The sequence below is a fragment of the Canis aureus genome, chromosome 23 (assembly GCF_053574225.1).
Source record: "Canis aureus isolate CA01 chromosome 23, VMU_Caureus_v.1.0, whole genome shotgun sequence".
NCBI classification, from domain to species: Eukaryota; Metazoa; Chordata; class Mammalia; order Carnivora; family Canidae; genus Canis; species Canis aureus.
In genome coordinates, this window is record NC_135633.1 from 38,674,247 (window position 1) to 38,690,224 (window position 15,978).

Genomic DNA, 15,978 nt, shown 5'->3' on the forward strand with positions numbered 1-15,978 from the left:
AGGTTTTGAAAGGAGACTACATTCTAGCACCAATTACCCAAAATAACCAACTTACAAATGCCCATTGTGAGACATGGAATTCTTTCATTTGAACTGCTTAGAAAAACAATCTTGTAGCGAATTGAAATTGGTCTGTGCTTGGCCTCTACCCAAAGGCAAATTATTTTAGTATGAAAGTCTAAGGAAAATAATTTAACCACAAGCTATGTGAGTAGGAAAGGAAAAATAACCAAAGGATAAAGAAAAATACACTTTGGCTCTATCATATATAAAATTTCTTTTTTGGGTGCTAAACTGCAGCACAGATGTGAAACTTGATCTACAAGGTAGGGTCCAAATGACAAAAAGAAAATAAATAATCCAAGATCTAAAAAATATTCTGAGATGTCATTAAACTTCAGTGAAAGACTATGTATGGGTGTGACCAAAGCCCATTATTCAACACTGCTGGTCCTAGCCTGAAGTCTAGCACCTGAATTCAAATCCATTTCCAAGAGGTAGAGTCATAAATAGCCTCAGTTTCCTCAATTCCAGAAATTGTGATAAGCATATCTACAACATAAGATTCTTTAAGAGACAATATAAGGATTGAGAGAGCGTGAAAAATGCCTTGCACAGAGCTCACATACAGGAGACAATAAATACTACCTAGATCTAAATTTGAACATACACAATACTGAGCTGGTCACATTTATAACCTTGTTTCTAATGTTAAGGAATCTGCAATTTTGTTGGTGAAAAAAACTATTCATATGAAAAATCACAGAATAATATTGAAACTGCATGCTAGAGGGTTAATTTCAGTGTTGGAAATATGGTACCAACCAATGTCAGCTTTCTTTTGGCTGCCAAATTTGACCTTACTTGTCAACACGGCACCTTTGAAAAGTGGAGAGAAGTAAGAATTTGGATCAAATACCATACATTAATTAGGGGTTTGGTGTAAGCCTGATTGGCTCACTAATACTCTTCCAACTCTGGGATTTGCAGTAATTCATAGCAACATTTCCAGGGAAGGAGCTCTTCCATGTAAGTAAATTTTCCAGTCTAACTAATTATGCCTTTTTAAATGCTAAAACTTCAATATTTCTGAACAAAATTAAAATTGTGTACATTGTTTCACACTCCAGACTACAAACACGTATCTTCCTTTAAAGCTCTAGCACTAAGCACAGTGCCCACCACCTACTAGGTGTGCAATAAACAGTTCCTGCTGAACTACAGCTTATGATATATATTCTTATCTTCTTAAGTAGTGTTTGATGAACATGATTCAACCTTATCTTTATGACCACAATCATCATACCAAATGCAATAAATGTATAACATTTCATGTGAGTGAAGTCGTCTGGGGCTATTTACCCTCAAAAAATGGTCTCAGACATGTGATCTAATTTTTCCAGCTTGTTTTTAAGTTTTCCATCTCTTCTCTTGTTGTCAAGGTATCAGTGAATATTGCTAGCTGCTGTCACGTTGCCACCTTTTAGAATCTTCCCTTTCTAAAAAGTCGTAAGCTGGGAAATCAGAGAGCCTATTTGTTGGAATGATATCTAAAACTAAGGGCCACTATGCTCTAAGGGACTCTAGGGCTGTCTTCAGAATAAATCACAAGTGTTGTGTTGCATGGGGTCTTCTGGTTGCTTAGCTTTCATTTATTCATTAAAAAAAAAAAAAAAATTTGAGTGCCCTTTTTCTGTGCCAGTCACTTCTAGGTGCAATATCAACAACAACAAAAAACTGATACAAAAGTTTCTACCCCTTTTAAAGGATATTTCAGTTGGGAGAGAAACAATAAGCAATAAACATACTAAGTTAACAAAAACTTATATTAGCAATGAGTGCTAAGAAAAAAAAAGTCAAATGTGATATGGAAGATCTGGAGTGAGACATGGCAGGTAGAGCAGGTCATGGTATTAAAAAGATTGGTCAAAGTTGGCCTCTGAGAAGGTGGACTTAAAGGAGAGAAGGGAGGTTGCCACGCAGTTATCTGGAGGAGCCAGGTTTCAGGCTGAGGACAAAGCACAGCAAAGCCCATAAAGCCAGAATAGAGAAGCAAGGAGATGGGTAACCAGGTAGCATGAGCAAGAAGACAAAGAGGAAATGAGACTGGTCTGTGGAGAGGACAAGCAGGTAGGGCCTCATAGGCCACTGGATTTTCTTTGTGAGGCAGAGGCCACGGTTCCATTTTATGGATGAGACCATTCATCTGAGTTGTTTAAGTATCTGAGAGTTTAAGTATCAGTTTATGGCATCAGTGACCACTGTTAGGTCTCATCATATTGTCTCCTTACAGGGTCTTCTCCTTTCTAGTATATTAGGATATATGTCTTCTCTTTTCTAATACATCAAGCTTTATGCAAGAGGTTTCGGGGCTAGTATCTGAACTCTGATTGTTGGATTATAAATGCACTCCTCTTGCCATCATGCCATACAGTTGCAGTGGGAATGTCAATCACATGTAAGTGAACAAATGTTTAAGGAAGTTGATCACATGATTTATTTGCATATTGATTTTACTGATTACAAAGGAAAGGGTCACCTTCTAGGCATCTCTACCAGGTAACACACATTGAGGAGTTAGTTTCAGCTACTTGTGTACCTTCACTTAATACATATTTTTCTGGTCAAATATTTTATAATTCAGACATTTTACTAATTCAGCCAATCTTTCTGCCCTCCAGGGCCTTAGGCCAATTTCCTGAGGTTTTACATAATGGGCTCCATCTGACCCAGGGCCACTTGTCTTAGTACATTTTCCCATCAGAGTGTGAGGTTTCTCAGGCCTTGTGATTGGTTAAATAATGAAACACAGCCTAAGTCCCTGACTAGGCCTCCTTGGAAATAAGGTCTGGGTTTGGATCCAGGACATAGTTGGATGTCAAGGGAACTCTTCCAGACCTCACAAAGAAGTGTCCAGAACCAAAATGTTTCTGTTTTAAGTCCAGATCAGAATATCAAAACCCACCTACTCATGCCAGTTCCAAATTTCTCCATAATTGCTTTGGGAAGATTGTTTGCCTGCTTAAAATATTCATTTCCCATCCCGACATAATGTTCTTTGAGGTTAATAAAAGGGGCAAAATCACTATTTTCAACAATTTCAACCCAGTGCCAATGGAAGAAAAAAAACAATGTTTTTACTAGCACAGAATTCGTGGAACTTAAGAAAAATAAAGGTCAACTGTACTGTATTTTTTTTCTCCTTAGACTTGCTAATTTGTAAGCATCATCCTTAGAATTCTTAAACAAAAATGCAAAACTTTGAATTATTTACAACTGGTCTAAGAATTTCTCTTAAGTAATCAACAGGCCAGGCCTGGTTTCAACACTTCAGAAAGGTTTTATTTATATGTTTTTCCTAAAATACCTTAAAATTCAGGGGTTTTTTTCCCCTCTTTTAAAAGATTTATTTATTTGAGAGAGCGCGCGTGAGTACGGCTGAGGGGCAGAGGGAAAAGAAGATGCAGACTCCCCACTGAGCAGGGAGCCTGACATGTGGCTGGATCCCAGGACCCCCAGATCATGACATGAGCCAGAGGCAGAGGCTTACCCAGATACTTCACCAACTGAGCCACCCAGGCAACCCTCCTTTTTTTATTTTTAAAATAGCAAATCCTCAAAGTTTAAACTTGTCTTTATAAATAAAGCTGTATTCAAATTTAAGCTGACCTAAAACATAAGTTTAAGGTCAAGTTAATCCAACCTCTTAGCATAATTGAATAATGAAGATTTACAGGGTTTTCAGTACAAACATTCAAATCATAATTATAATCCAGATTGGAATAATGGGGGAGAGGGAGAAAATTAAGAAGATCAAAATATGATAACAGGGGCATCTGGGTGGCTTAGTTGGTTGAGTGTCTGCCTTTGGCCTAGGTCATGATCCCAGGGTCCTGGGATCAAGTCCCTCATCAGGCTCCCTAATCGGCAGGGAGCCTGCTTCTCCCTCTCCCTCTACTCTCCTGCTCATTCTCTCTCTGTCAAATAAATAAAATCTTTTAAGAAAAAGAACCAAAATATGAAAACATTTGTTGAATGAATTTTTATATAAATTAAAATGAAACCTTTAAGGCAAAAAATGAAATTACTTGTTTCTCCTTTCAGACAGCTATGAATTTTCAGAGTTTACAGGAACTTTGTGGTTCATCTATTCTAGAGATAACAAGTTTAAACTGGAAGGCTTTAAATAAAAAAAAAAAAGATTAAAAAAAAATAAACTGGAAGGCCAACTTAAAGCAATTTGGGCACCTGGGGCACTGTGATTAATGCTGGGAAGTGAGCATAGTGAGGAGTATATGATTTTTTTTTTTTTTTTAGATTTTATTTATTTATTCATGAGACACACAGAGAGAGAGGCAGAGACATAGGCAGAGGGAGAAGCAGGCTCCCCTCAGGGACTCCAGTGCGGGACTCAATCCGAGGATCCCAGGATCACGCCTCGAGCCAAAGGCAGATGCTCAACCGGTGAGCCACCCAGGCGACCCAGAAGTATATGACTGATTAATGTTTTGCCATAGCCAGAGGAGGATGGGGCAGGCTGAAGGACACACAGAAGGACATGTGTGGAAGGACATATTCCAGAGACCGTTGGTTGATCCAGTCTAACCTATATATAACCTTAACAAAAGAAATCTTAAGCTGCAGAGCAATTAAGTGTCTGTCACTGGTCACTTGTGACCAGTGTCTGTCACTTGATTCACTTAGAATCAAAGCTTAGCAGTTAGGGTTCTCATTTGGGATCATCCTATCAATTGAAGTCATTAAAAAAACGTACTACACACTTCCCTGCCATGGTAGCTAGATTAAAGGAAGTCGCTGCCATACCCAGTGATGCCTACAGGGTCATGGGCGTGCACAAGGCTGTCTGCTTGTGCACTCAGGGCAATCATGAAATGAGAGTGCCTAACAGTGTCTGCTAAACCATGTGGCTTTCTGGGAGACCTGACAGGTGTCTGATTCAGTCCAGAGTCGGGGCTAGGCAACTGCATTTTTATCGAGAGCTCTGAGGTCTATGGACCAAAATTTGAAAGACACTGGGATGGTATTTCTCTTCTTTCTGCCAGTTCTGTTCCATGGTTTGCCAACTTCACGCTGCCTTCACAGCAGCTCTTTTGCCTGGTCTCTTTCTCCTTCCATCCATATATTTTTAAATATTTTATTTATTTATTCATGAGAGACACACAGAAAGAGACAGAGACACAGGCAGAGGGAGAAGCAGGCTCCCCTTAGGGAGCCCAATTCCGGACTTGATCCCAGGACCCTAGGATCACAACCCAAGCCAAAGACAGATGCTCAACCACCGAGCCACCCCAGTATCCCCATATTTTTTTGATGGTTGTTTGCCTCTTCAATTTTCGATGCAGCTGTTCTTGTTCCCGGCTCTAGCTTCCATCATCAGCCAACAAGAGTCCCTCTTGGTTATTTGGTGAATTGAGTCAACATGGTATATCTGTCTCTGGAGCCTTTCAGCCATTCCCAACCATTCCCCCTGGAAGCATGGACTCTGGAGCTAGGCTGTTAGATTTGAATCCTGGCTCCACCTCTTGATGACACTGTGAGCTTGAGTAAATGACTTCACCCCTCTGTGCCTCAGTGACCACATCTCTAAAATGGAAATAATAATCAGGTATCTACCTGATGCCATTGTTGTGAGGATTAATTTAGATGGATGAACAAAGAGCAAAGCGCTTAGAACACAGTCTGGTTTAAGGTACAATGTAAGTCTTTGCTGCTATTATTATTACTATTAACTACTACTATTTTTATTATTTTGTTTCATACTGTGTTTGAAGCTACCAGACAGTCAAGAGTCAAATAACCAAGGCACTGCTCTAGAAATAACAGCTTCATCCACAGCTCAATCAATAGAGAATTTCCCAGGGTACTTCCAGTTCAATAGCACACAGTTATCAAACACTCTGGGTATCCACATGTTTCCGTATGGTGATTATAAATGCCTTTTCCTTAAAATAGTAGAGACCTTTGAAGTGTTTGCCCAGCTCAACATCACCACCACTACCCCACATGCCCTCCAGCAGCCATGATGTGCAGTGCGACCTCTTCCCTCCAGCCAGTGACTCAGGGAGTGCCACCCGATTCAGGCTAGACCAATCCATTCTTTCTCTCATAATTTAGTATTGGGACCAAGAGATGGCTGACTTAGTATCTCTTTGAAACTGGCAATTTAATGTAAACTTGGGAGCTGTGGAGCAGCCACATTTCCCACAATGAGAAACTGAGAAGTAGAAGAAATTAACTTATTGGCAATAAGAGAAAAGAAGCTGGAACATTCTGAGGGCCTCCCAGGCCCTGGTTTCAGTATTCCCCCAGGCCTGCCTGAATTCCACTGACTGGATCTATCCCACACCCCTATAGCCTTTGATTCTCTATTTTACTTAATCTAGATCAAGCTTGTTTTAACCAGAAGAGATCCAGTACCTACTTTCACTAGCAGTGACTTTGAAATCTGTGAATTCTCTGACAGGTCTTGCCAACCGAATAAACACAGAATCAACTAAAAACAATATGCTTACCATACAAATATGGCTTTGAGACCACTCCTCTATTTCCCCCCTCCCAATGCCTCATCCAATGAGATGATTGCCCTTAGGTCACACCTAATACAGAGTTTCTGGAGCTGCTATTGTTCATAGGAATATCTGAGACAACCAGTATGGGGAACTAAGATCAATTTCCTTGGTTTTAAAATAGCCCATGTAGAAACTGGCCCTATTTTACTTATTACATTTTATTAGTTAGTTGAAAGGTTATCAATGAACGAAGGTTGGTAAAACCTACCACTCTTCTGCCTTTCTCTGCTTTTTCCCTCCAGTTCCTCTGAGCTTCTACTCTGGCACCAGACTGATGAAAAAAGGCATGGCAAATGGGCTGCTCTGAGGGCCAGAACACAGAGTGCCTTATATACTGTTGTGGGGACGTTGGCTTTGCTCTAAGTAGAATGATATTGCAAAAGATTCCAAGAAAAGATAAAATGCAGCATGCAGAGCCTAGCAAGTATTTGAGCTGTCTCAGTAGAGAGAAGGTGAGACCAGAGAGGCAGACTCCTGGGAACCAGCAGAGGAAATGCTAATGGGCAAGAAAGTGGTCTTGAAGTCATGAGCACCATTTAATTTTGTTCCAATTTGCTAAAGGAACACTACTTTTCAATATTTTAAATAAAATATTTTCTTTAGTATGCTCATTGAACACAAAGTCCAAATATGTGAACAGCATGTGGAATAAAAAGTTTAAGAATCCCCGCCCCCATTGCTAAACACCTCATCAGACATAACTAGAGTTAGTTAACACACTGTGTGTCTGAGAAAGCTTTTCTGGAAGGCCCAGCTACCTGGGTTTGGTGACTGTATTTACAGAGTACAGTGATTTCTCTCATGCAGCATGATTAGGGAATGCAGAATTATAGCTGGTCACACATTCTGGATAACCCAAAGACCGCAAGGAACACTATCATTTGTCCAAAATACAGAGAACAGTGGTGAATTTACAGTGCCTCAAGGGCATCCTCAGGAACGTCATGCATCACTGGCTGGCAAGGACTCATGTGCCAGCTCATGGCTGGGAAGAATATAGGCTCCAGAGGCAAATAGATCTGTGTTGGAATCCCAGCTCTGACCGTTAACATTGGCTTACATTTTCTGTGACTCCCAGTCCTCATCCACTTATTCATCCATTCAACAAATATTTATTGAGGGCCTCCTGTGTGCCAGACCTTGTGGCAGGCACACGGGACAAAACGGTCAGCAGGGAGAGATCTGATGTCTGCCCTCATGAAGCTAGTCTAGGAGGGAGACACACACTGAATCAAGATTCACAAACATAAAACTGGAACTAAGGGGCAGCATAGGGTAGTTGGAAAACCATCTTAAGTTCAAAGGCTGGTTCTTCTACCTGCAAGCAGAGTAGAACCTCGAGTAAGTTCTTTCATTTCTGTATGCCTCAGTTTCAATATCTGTAAAATGGGGATGACGGAGTATCCACCTCTGGTGTTTGTGAAGATTTAATCTTGGAAAGTAGAACGGTGCTGGCACACAGTGAGCACTGTGTAAGTGCTTGCTGTTATCAATCATAACTGTAGGAAGAGCTGTGGACAAAAGATACAGAGTGGAATAAAGATACGACAGAGGGTGCTGAGCACATCGTGAAGTTCAGGGAAGGCTTCCCGCACCAAGTATTGAGTGATTATGCTCCCAACCTATCCCCCTATGGTCTCGTGTTGTCATCTGGGGGGTGGGATTCTGCAGCCCACATTTCGTCTTGCAAACTGTCTTCACGCAGGGCTCTACTGAGAGGGTGCTAGGGAGGTGGACTGAAAACCTGGAAGGGAGACAAGGAAACTGCTCCTTCCTGTCCACATCCTGAGGCGCTTCTGTGGGCTTTCCGTACCTGCAAGTGGCACTTGTACTTGCAAAGCTTCTTCACTCTGCAGCCATGGTCCTTCCAGGGCAGTGGCTCAGTGGACAAAGCGGAAGTCTTCCGCTTCTTGGGACACCAGCTCCACCACACCCCACTGCAGACAAAGCAGCACCAGCCGGTTGGTGGCCACCTCAGAGGTCCGGGTCAGAGGCCTCTGGGCCCCCTCTTTAAGTTTCTGAGTTGTAATAATTCCCACTTCTGCTCCTACAGACCCAGGGATGATACCTGCATCTGCCAGTTATTATACCTCCTTGATGACTTAGAGCAGAGGTGGTCATACTTTCTCTGTAAACGGTCAGCAAATACTTCAAACTCTGTGGGCCATGTGCTATCTCTGTTGTATTCTCTTCTTCTTTTTACAACTTCCTTACAACTTTTTACAAATGGAAAAATCATTCTTAGTGCACCAAAGTCTGACATGAGATGGATTTAGCCAATGGGCCATAGTCTCCCAGCCCCACCTTAGAGTCTTCTTTTCATTCTTTTTATTTATCTAGTTAATAATTTTGCACTTATTCAATGGCTTGTTAGAGGATAGCCCCTCAGTTCAGATAAGTGTAAATTCAGTCTTCTGCCTAGACCCTCACCGATACACTTCCCTTGGGATCTGTAGGAAGAGTTAGAACCAACCAGCCGAAGGGTGACAAGAGGCTTTGGTTGTGAGTTGTGGGAGAGAGAGGCATGCCTAGAAGTGCCCTGCAGTGGGAAGGAGCAGGGCTCACCTGAGAACTGCTGTGGTTGGAGCAGACAGACCATGGATAGCACAGACCCTGTAGGCCATGTCAAGGATTGGTTTTCTCTTCCAAAAAGTCCTGGAAAGCCACTGAAGGGCTTCAAGCACATAGGTTATAGTCTCGTATTTGTATTTTGAAAATATCTTCATGGGTAACAGAGTGTGGCAAGTATCAAATGATTTACTCTTTATAAAACAACTTGTAAATCAAGTACTTGCTCAACAAATTTCAATTTCCTTCTTCTATCCCCTTCTGTATCATGGCTACGAGGACTGTTGCTGGACTTCTGACAAAATTCTAACCGAATTTGCTTGTCCTTTGTGATTTTCAACTTTGGAAGAACAGCTTTTCCAAACTAAAATTTTCTCAGCCCAGAAGCATACAAATATTAAGTATGTTATTTCTTTTATTCTTGCCTTGCCCAAGACCACAAATATAATTTTCAATCAGACACACACCAAGGCTCCGAGGATCATGCACACAGCCATTTGGCAAGCACATTCTTGGCAGCTTTTTTGCTGACTTGTGGAGTCTGCCTCTTTCTCCTCACTCAACCTCTAAATCACAGCCTGCAGGACCCCATGAATCTCCTTACATCTTCTCTGCCAAGGCTATCCTCCCCAGCAGATTTCCTGTCCTCTAGAAGCCTGTGTACCTGCACCAAAGGGAAAGTAGGGAGGCTGACCTTCTGGCAAGAGACCCGTGGACTTGCCAGAAAAGGGTAGTAGCTTCAGTTACAGCTTACACAAACACAGTCCCCATTTCAGACACAAAACCAGAATGGTTTCTGGAGTAAATTAACATGAAGATATTATCCTTTCCAGGGATGGCCATGTCCTTAGCTGAAGAAGCCCCATCCTCCCCACGTCCAGGCATCATGTGCTAGGCCTTGTGCTTTGCAAGCCCAGGAGATTAAGAAGAATAATCATCGGTCCTGTCCTCCAGATAACAGAGTTTGGGGATGATGGCAAAGATGATAGATGTCCTTTGGGTATTAGCATCTCAAACTCTGAGGGGGCTTGCGATCCATTTGGAGAGTCAAGGTTTAAGTACACAAAATAATTACAAGCTTGTACATAAGAGTCAACCTTTTGGCTCCCACGGTGATTACCATAGGTAGTTAGTATGATAGTTTGGTTTTCAGCCTTGGCCAAGCTCTGTTGCCTGCCCCTGTGTCCAACCTCCTCCCCAGCCCTCCTGGGACCGCTAGAACCCCTTCTGGATCCTATCTTTGGTGCAGTAGATATTTAAACAGCTCCAGCCTTACATTCTAAGATACCATTTCTGTTCTTTTCTAAGCAGTGGTTCTCAATTTTGGCTGCAAATCTGAATCGTCTGGGGAACTTTTAAAATGTAAAATTTAAATTTAAAATTTAAAAATTCTGGTGCCCAGGTCATATCCCAGACAAATTGTATCAAAATCTCTGGAGGTGGGACCTGTCATTAGTACTATTTGAAATTCAAATAATTCAGTGTAGTCAAGGTTGAGAACCAACATCCTGTAGTGTGTCTGCCCTTGATCTTGTAAATGATTTGAGAGTAGGGCCTACAATTTGATTCAGACATTAGTCCTCCCTGGAAACTTTCATAATGCTTTTGTTCTGGTTGCCTGTCTAGGATCCCAGGTCCTTTTTAGGTAATGGGTTAGGTGACCAAGACAGGAGGTGGGAATACAGACTTTGGATTTATGTAGACCGGTGTTCCAACCCCTCCACTACATGGGCCTTGACTAAATTATGGGCTTCTGTGCCTCCAGGCTCACAGTGTTACCTATAGAAAAGTCTATAGTCCTTCCTACAAAGGAAAAACTTCACTGGATTTAGAGAAGCCTCCAAATCTAGTATTTCCCATTGGCAAATATGGGATGGAAAAATTCAAACAAGGAGGGTGACTATGGCTGTCACCTGATTAGCCCGAGCATGGAGCCAGTCCACTTTTCTTCCCTGATGTTCTCCACTGACACACCCAACAGTCCTCATAGACAGAAGCCTGTGAGCCACATGCATGCCCCTTGCTTCTACAAAAGCTGACTGGTTATACAGAGAATTCAATGGGCCTGAGTGATGATTTGTCTTTTGGGGAAAGAAAACCCAGGCTTGGAAACTGGAGCCCTACTATCTTTCTCACAGGGGTCATGAGAATGTCTAGCATTTCGGGTTCACGTCCCTGGACTTGTATTCCTTTGTTACAACACTTAGAGCAGCTGGACTATTCCCAGAGGTACGGCTCTATCTATGGAGCTTCAAAACACACTGGAGAAAGATGCCATGCTCGTAATCATTTGTTTTCTTAAAGAAGCCCTTAGCTTTAGAAAACAGTTTTTAAAAACTTGGGAACACTCTCTTAGGCTGAAGAAAGAAGGTTGACCAAATGCCAAGCTTTAGACGAGATGTTCTTTTTCCAAGTCAGATTTCCTATTATTTACCAGGAACTGGTACACTTAGACTGGCTACAAGTTCCTTCATCACAGGGAGCTGTAGGCACTGTATGAAGATCAATCACTTAAAGCTTTGGCTTCCCTCTCTGATAGAAACAATGTTGGCTAGTCTACACTGTCTTCCAATCCTAAAGTCAGTTCTGACCATCCTGGGTATCTGCTGAGCCCTGGGTTTCTGATGATGCTTCCAGAAGTCAAACATGGCCCACCTGATACTGGCCCAGGGTGTCTGAGGTTTTAAGCAAAGCAATCATTCTTACCTAATAAGGCAGCTTGCAGAAATCACCCTGCTTGCTGTGCTTACCACCTACCCACTACTGCCAGGCTCCTCCCTAGCCAGCTTTGATGGGCAAGGAACTGCAATCGAAGTTGGATGTGAACAGCCAAATTTAAACTGCTGAAGTTTAATGCTAAACCTGCACCACAACAATGAAGCTGTATGAAACACACGGAGCAGGGAACTGTATCTGAATCACGCCTACATGGGTGCTTGTCTCTGAGCCCCAGAACCCAGGAAGCTTCAGGGGTTCTGCAAACAATGACTTACAGTAAAGATCTAAATCCCCTGAGGAACCTTGTACTGCTTTTATATGTTTTCTGTACAGGGTTTCCCAACAAAGTTCTTCCAATGAAGAGAGCTCGAGGGCGTGCTAACATATAAACAAAAGGCCTGAGCCACCTAGACTTACCGCTTGCATTAATAAAGGAAAAAGGGTAAGCAGGAGAAGTATGGATTTCTGATCATGAGACCCTGACTGAAAACACTTGCTCAAAGAGTTTTATAAATGCTGATGGACTCTGGAGGCTTTGGCCTCCCATTCCAGCGGCCTGAGCTGGACACCTCAGTGGATTTTGTCCCCAGTGACTCTCCTATGTCCCTCATCATGCTGTGGATTGCACTGCTTCTGGGGTTCCATGAAACAGACCACTAGGCATGTGTTTCTGGCCTTTTCTTTGCTACTGAGATTAAGCAGCAACTTAGGCTTCCGAGCCCAAAAGCAACATTATAATTTTAGGTAAAAAACCAAACCTCCCATGGTGTTTACCTCAAACACATCCAAATGCCAAAAAAAAATCAACAGGATGAAACAGATTTGATCAAATGAGGCCTTCGGCTTGGACAAAGCACACTCTTTGGCATCTTCTCAGAATACCAACCTCCAGCATTTCTCCTCCAAAAACTAGGTATTTCCTGAATAATCACGTTAATAAGCGTGAGTGAGCTGTTAGAGGACTGCGGCAGGATTTTCGAAGGGCTTTTCAGGCTGAGGTTTGTGCCTGTATAGTGCTGTCTGGGTCTGTCGGTAGTCGGGAGGCCGTGGGGGTGCTGCGAGGAAGGGATAGTTCACCAGGAGCCCCTGGGGGCAACAGGTCTGGGGCCGTGTAGACCCTGGGAAGGGGCAGGCAAGGCTGGCAGGAAGGGTGTGAATGGAAAAGACACTGGAGACGATGCACTGGCAAGGTCACCCACGAGCCCAGATCACGGTGTAGGGGTGCCAAGAGACTACAGAACAGGGGGCATGGGGGCAGGTGCTATGTACTGGATCACAAGGAGAACAAAATGTGTAATAAACACTTAGAATATGGGGGTCCTGCAGCTTGCCTGGGGAGATAAGGAAACTTGCTGAAGGTCCCACAGCCAGCAAATGACACACCTTGGATTCAAACACAGGGATTTCCAATCCTGAAGCCCGGTGTTTTCAACCCCTGTGCTCTCCAGCCTCCTGAGAGGATGGGGCTCCCCCTCTCTGCACGTCTGAGTCTTGGTGGGACATAGCTCATTAAGTTGGATACAAATTAGAGGCCTCAGTCAGAATTTTCCAAAGCTAAGTCCAGCCCACCCATAAAACTGCCTTTACTTTGTAGAGAATGAAGAAATGTGAAAGATCTAGAGCAACCCTCGTGATAGGAAAATAACGGGCAAGGTGGGGGCTCTTGTTCCCAAATCCAAACACACATCAGAATATCTTTGACGAACATGAAAGAACATTCCCAACCCCATTCCAGACCTACTAAATCAGGCTGTGTCGTCTACAGGGCTCCTCAGGCGATCCTGAGGCATCTGGAACCCGTGGCATAATAAAAACAATCTGAGAGAAGGTCTTAAAACTAATAGGTAACAATAAATAATAGGCACTGCACAGTACATGCCTACTCTACGCCAGACACTGTTCTCAGGACTGGATACAAACATCCATTTAATTTAGCGCAGAAGATTGCAGAAGAAGGAACGGAGGCTCCCGGCGGCTAAGCACTTTGTCCACAGCCCCACAGTGGGCCTGATGCCAAGGTCATGGTAATATGGAGGGGGTAACTAATGGAAGTGTGTTCGAGAGAGGCTGGGGGCAGATTGTGCAGCCTGAGTAGAGCCTCTTTCTGGCAGGGCTGCTTCACCAGGGCCTCACAGCTTGCCGGGGACAGAGCTGTAAACAGAGGAGCGAAGAAGCAAAAGCAGACAGCTGGGTAGAGCCAGGTAGCTCGGGCTCTGCTAAGCTGTGTACCTGGGGCTTGCTCACCAGGACGTGATTCTGCCTGCACTTCACAAGCGGATTCATTCATTCGCTCCACCGCCAAATGGATTCATTCTTCCACTTGAACAGGGTTTCCCAGAAAGAGCACAGGCTTGGGAACCAGTTCTCAGGTTCCAATCCTGACTGCACTGCTAACTATCCTGCTTCCTGTGGGACATCAGTCTTCATAATTGCAAAATAGGGAGCTCCCCTGTGCCCCATTCCCAAGGCTCTTCCCAGCCCTGTAGGCTTCGATTCTCTGTGACAACCTGCTGACCCACTGGGAAGGGGGCTGCTGAGGAGACCATGGACAGAACTGCCCTCCCAGGGCCTTGGGTGGCCACAGGAGGTGTGAGTGGTGGTCCAGGCAGGTGGTTTCCTTCAGGGAGACCCATGGTGTGGTGTACTTACACATACCCCTCCATGGGAGCCCCAGGCCATGGCACAGGGCTTGTACTGACAGGAAACACACAGAGGGGCGTGGGCTTTCCGAATCCCCACCGCTCAACCCCCTCATTCATGAGTCAGTCACCACAGCCAAATGGCTCTCTTAGTCACACTCCTCCCCAGCACCACACGAGCCACAGCACCCAGGGACGTGGAGTCAGGATGTTGAGGGTTCCCACAGAAAAATGCTGTGGGTCTCCAATATGCATTCCAGTAGTGACCACTGAGTCACCACTGAGCACTGTGTGGCCTGGCTGGGGGTTTGGTTTCTTAATCTTTGGCTACAGCAACTCCTCTTTGCAAAGTATAAAGTGGCTTTATGGTTTCCAGTCAACTTGTTGACACACAGGAGAGATGTGACCAAGGACAGATGGACATTTAGTTACTTACTGTGAACCAGCTACAGTGCCGAAAGCTTTATGGCATTAGCCCACTTCGTTTCCATTAACGATGACATGAGGGGTACTACTGCTAGCCCCATTTTATAGATTATGAGCCTGAACAAAACACACTTAGATGATTTGTCCAGAGTCACATAGTTAAGGGAGGCAAAGTCAGAATTCAAACTCATGTTATGCTGGTTCTAGAGCCCTTCTTGTTAAATGTTATGTTCTACCGTCTACATTAAGTAACTAGAAAATAAGGGTAGAGAGGAGAAATAGAATAAGAGAAGTAAAAGGGAACCAGACAGGACATTGGGACTCCATTGCTATGGGAGAGGTGGAAGTGAGGGAGAGGAATGTGTCTGTCCAGATACCTGGGATATAAATCCAGGTTGATCTGAAATCCAAATGTTTGTTCTCCCCAGGCCAGAGGGCAACAGAACAGTGCGACAAGGACTCTGAGGAGGACAAGAGCATCATGAAAATGTTCATAAACAAGTATCTGCATGGGGGCACCCTGGGTGGCTCAGTTGGTTAAGCAACCAACTTTTGATTTTGGCTGAGGTTATGATCTCAGGGTCATGAAATTGAGCCCTGCATCAAACTCCATGCTCAGTGGGGTGTCGGGTTTAGATTCTCTCCCTCTGCTCCTCTCGCCCTCCCCTGCTCTCTCTCTCTCTCACTCTCTCTCTCAAATTAATTAATTAATTAATTTTTAAAAAGAAGTATCTGCTATGGGCATTAGGGTTTCTTTGGCGCAAATGAAGGTGGGGCGGTTGTGGTCTGGGGAGGTCCTTTCCAGTGGTGGAATGGCTGGAGCAAAGGCAAAGAGACAGGAAAATCAAGGCACTTTCAGGAAGAAGGAAGAGTTGTGTTTTCCTGGACAGCAGTATGTGTGAAGGGAAGTAATGGGGAGAGCCAGTTTGGAGAGGTCTCAACATAGGAGATCTTAAGCAACAGGCGAAGCAGGTTGGGTTCTAGTTGTCAGGCAGCAGTAGCTGAGTCTTTCCAAACAAGTCAGTACAGGGCAGAGC

At 43.7% G+C, this 15,978-nt stretch overlaps 1 protein-coding gene across 2 annotated transcripts in view; it reads right to left on the reverse strand.

The window, feature by feature from the left end:
• The window catches only part of ME3 (malic enzyme 3), a 186,601-nt gene that overhangs the window by 146,425 nt on the left and 24,198 nt on the right, over positions 1–15,978 (reverse strand). The window contains exon 1 of one of the 2 annotated variants that reach the window (XM_077867357.1): positions 8,404–8,511. The exons of the other annotated variant lie outside the window; for it this stretch is intronic. The gene's annotated coding sequence lies outside the window, so the exon portion shown is untranslated. Of the gene's footprint in view, positions 1–8,403; positions 8,512–15,978 lie in introns of those variants that run through there. 2 annotated transcript variants of the gene reach the window in all.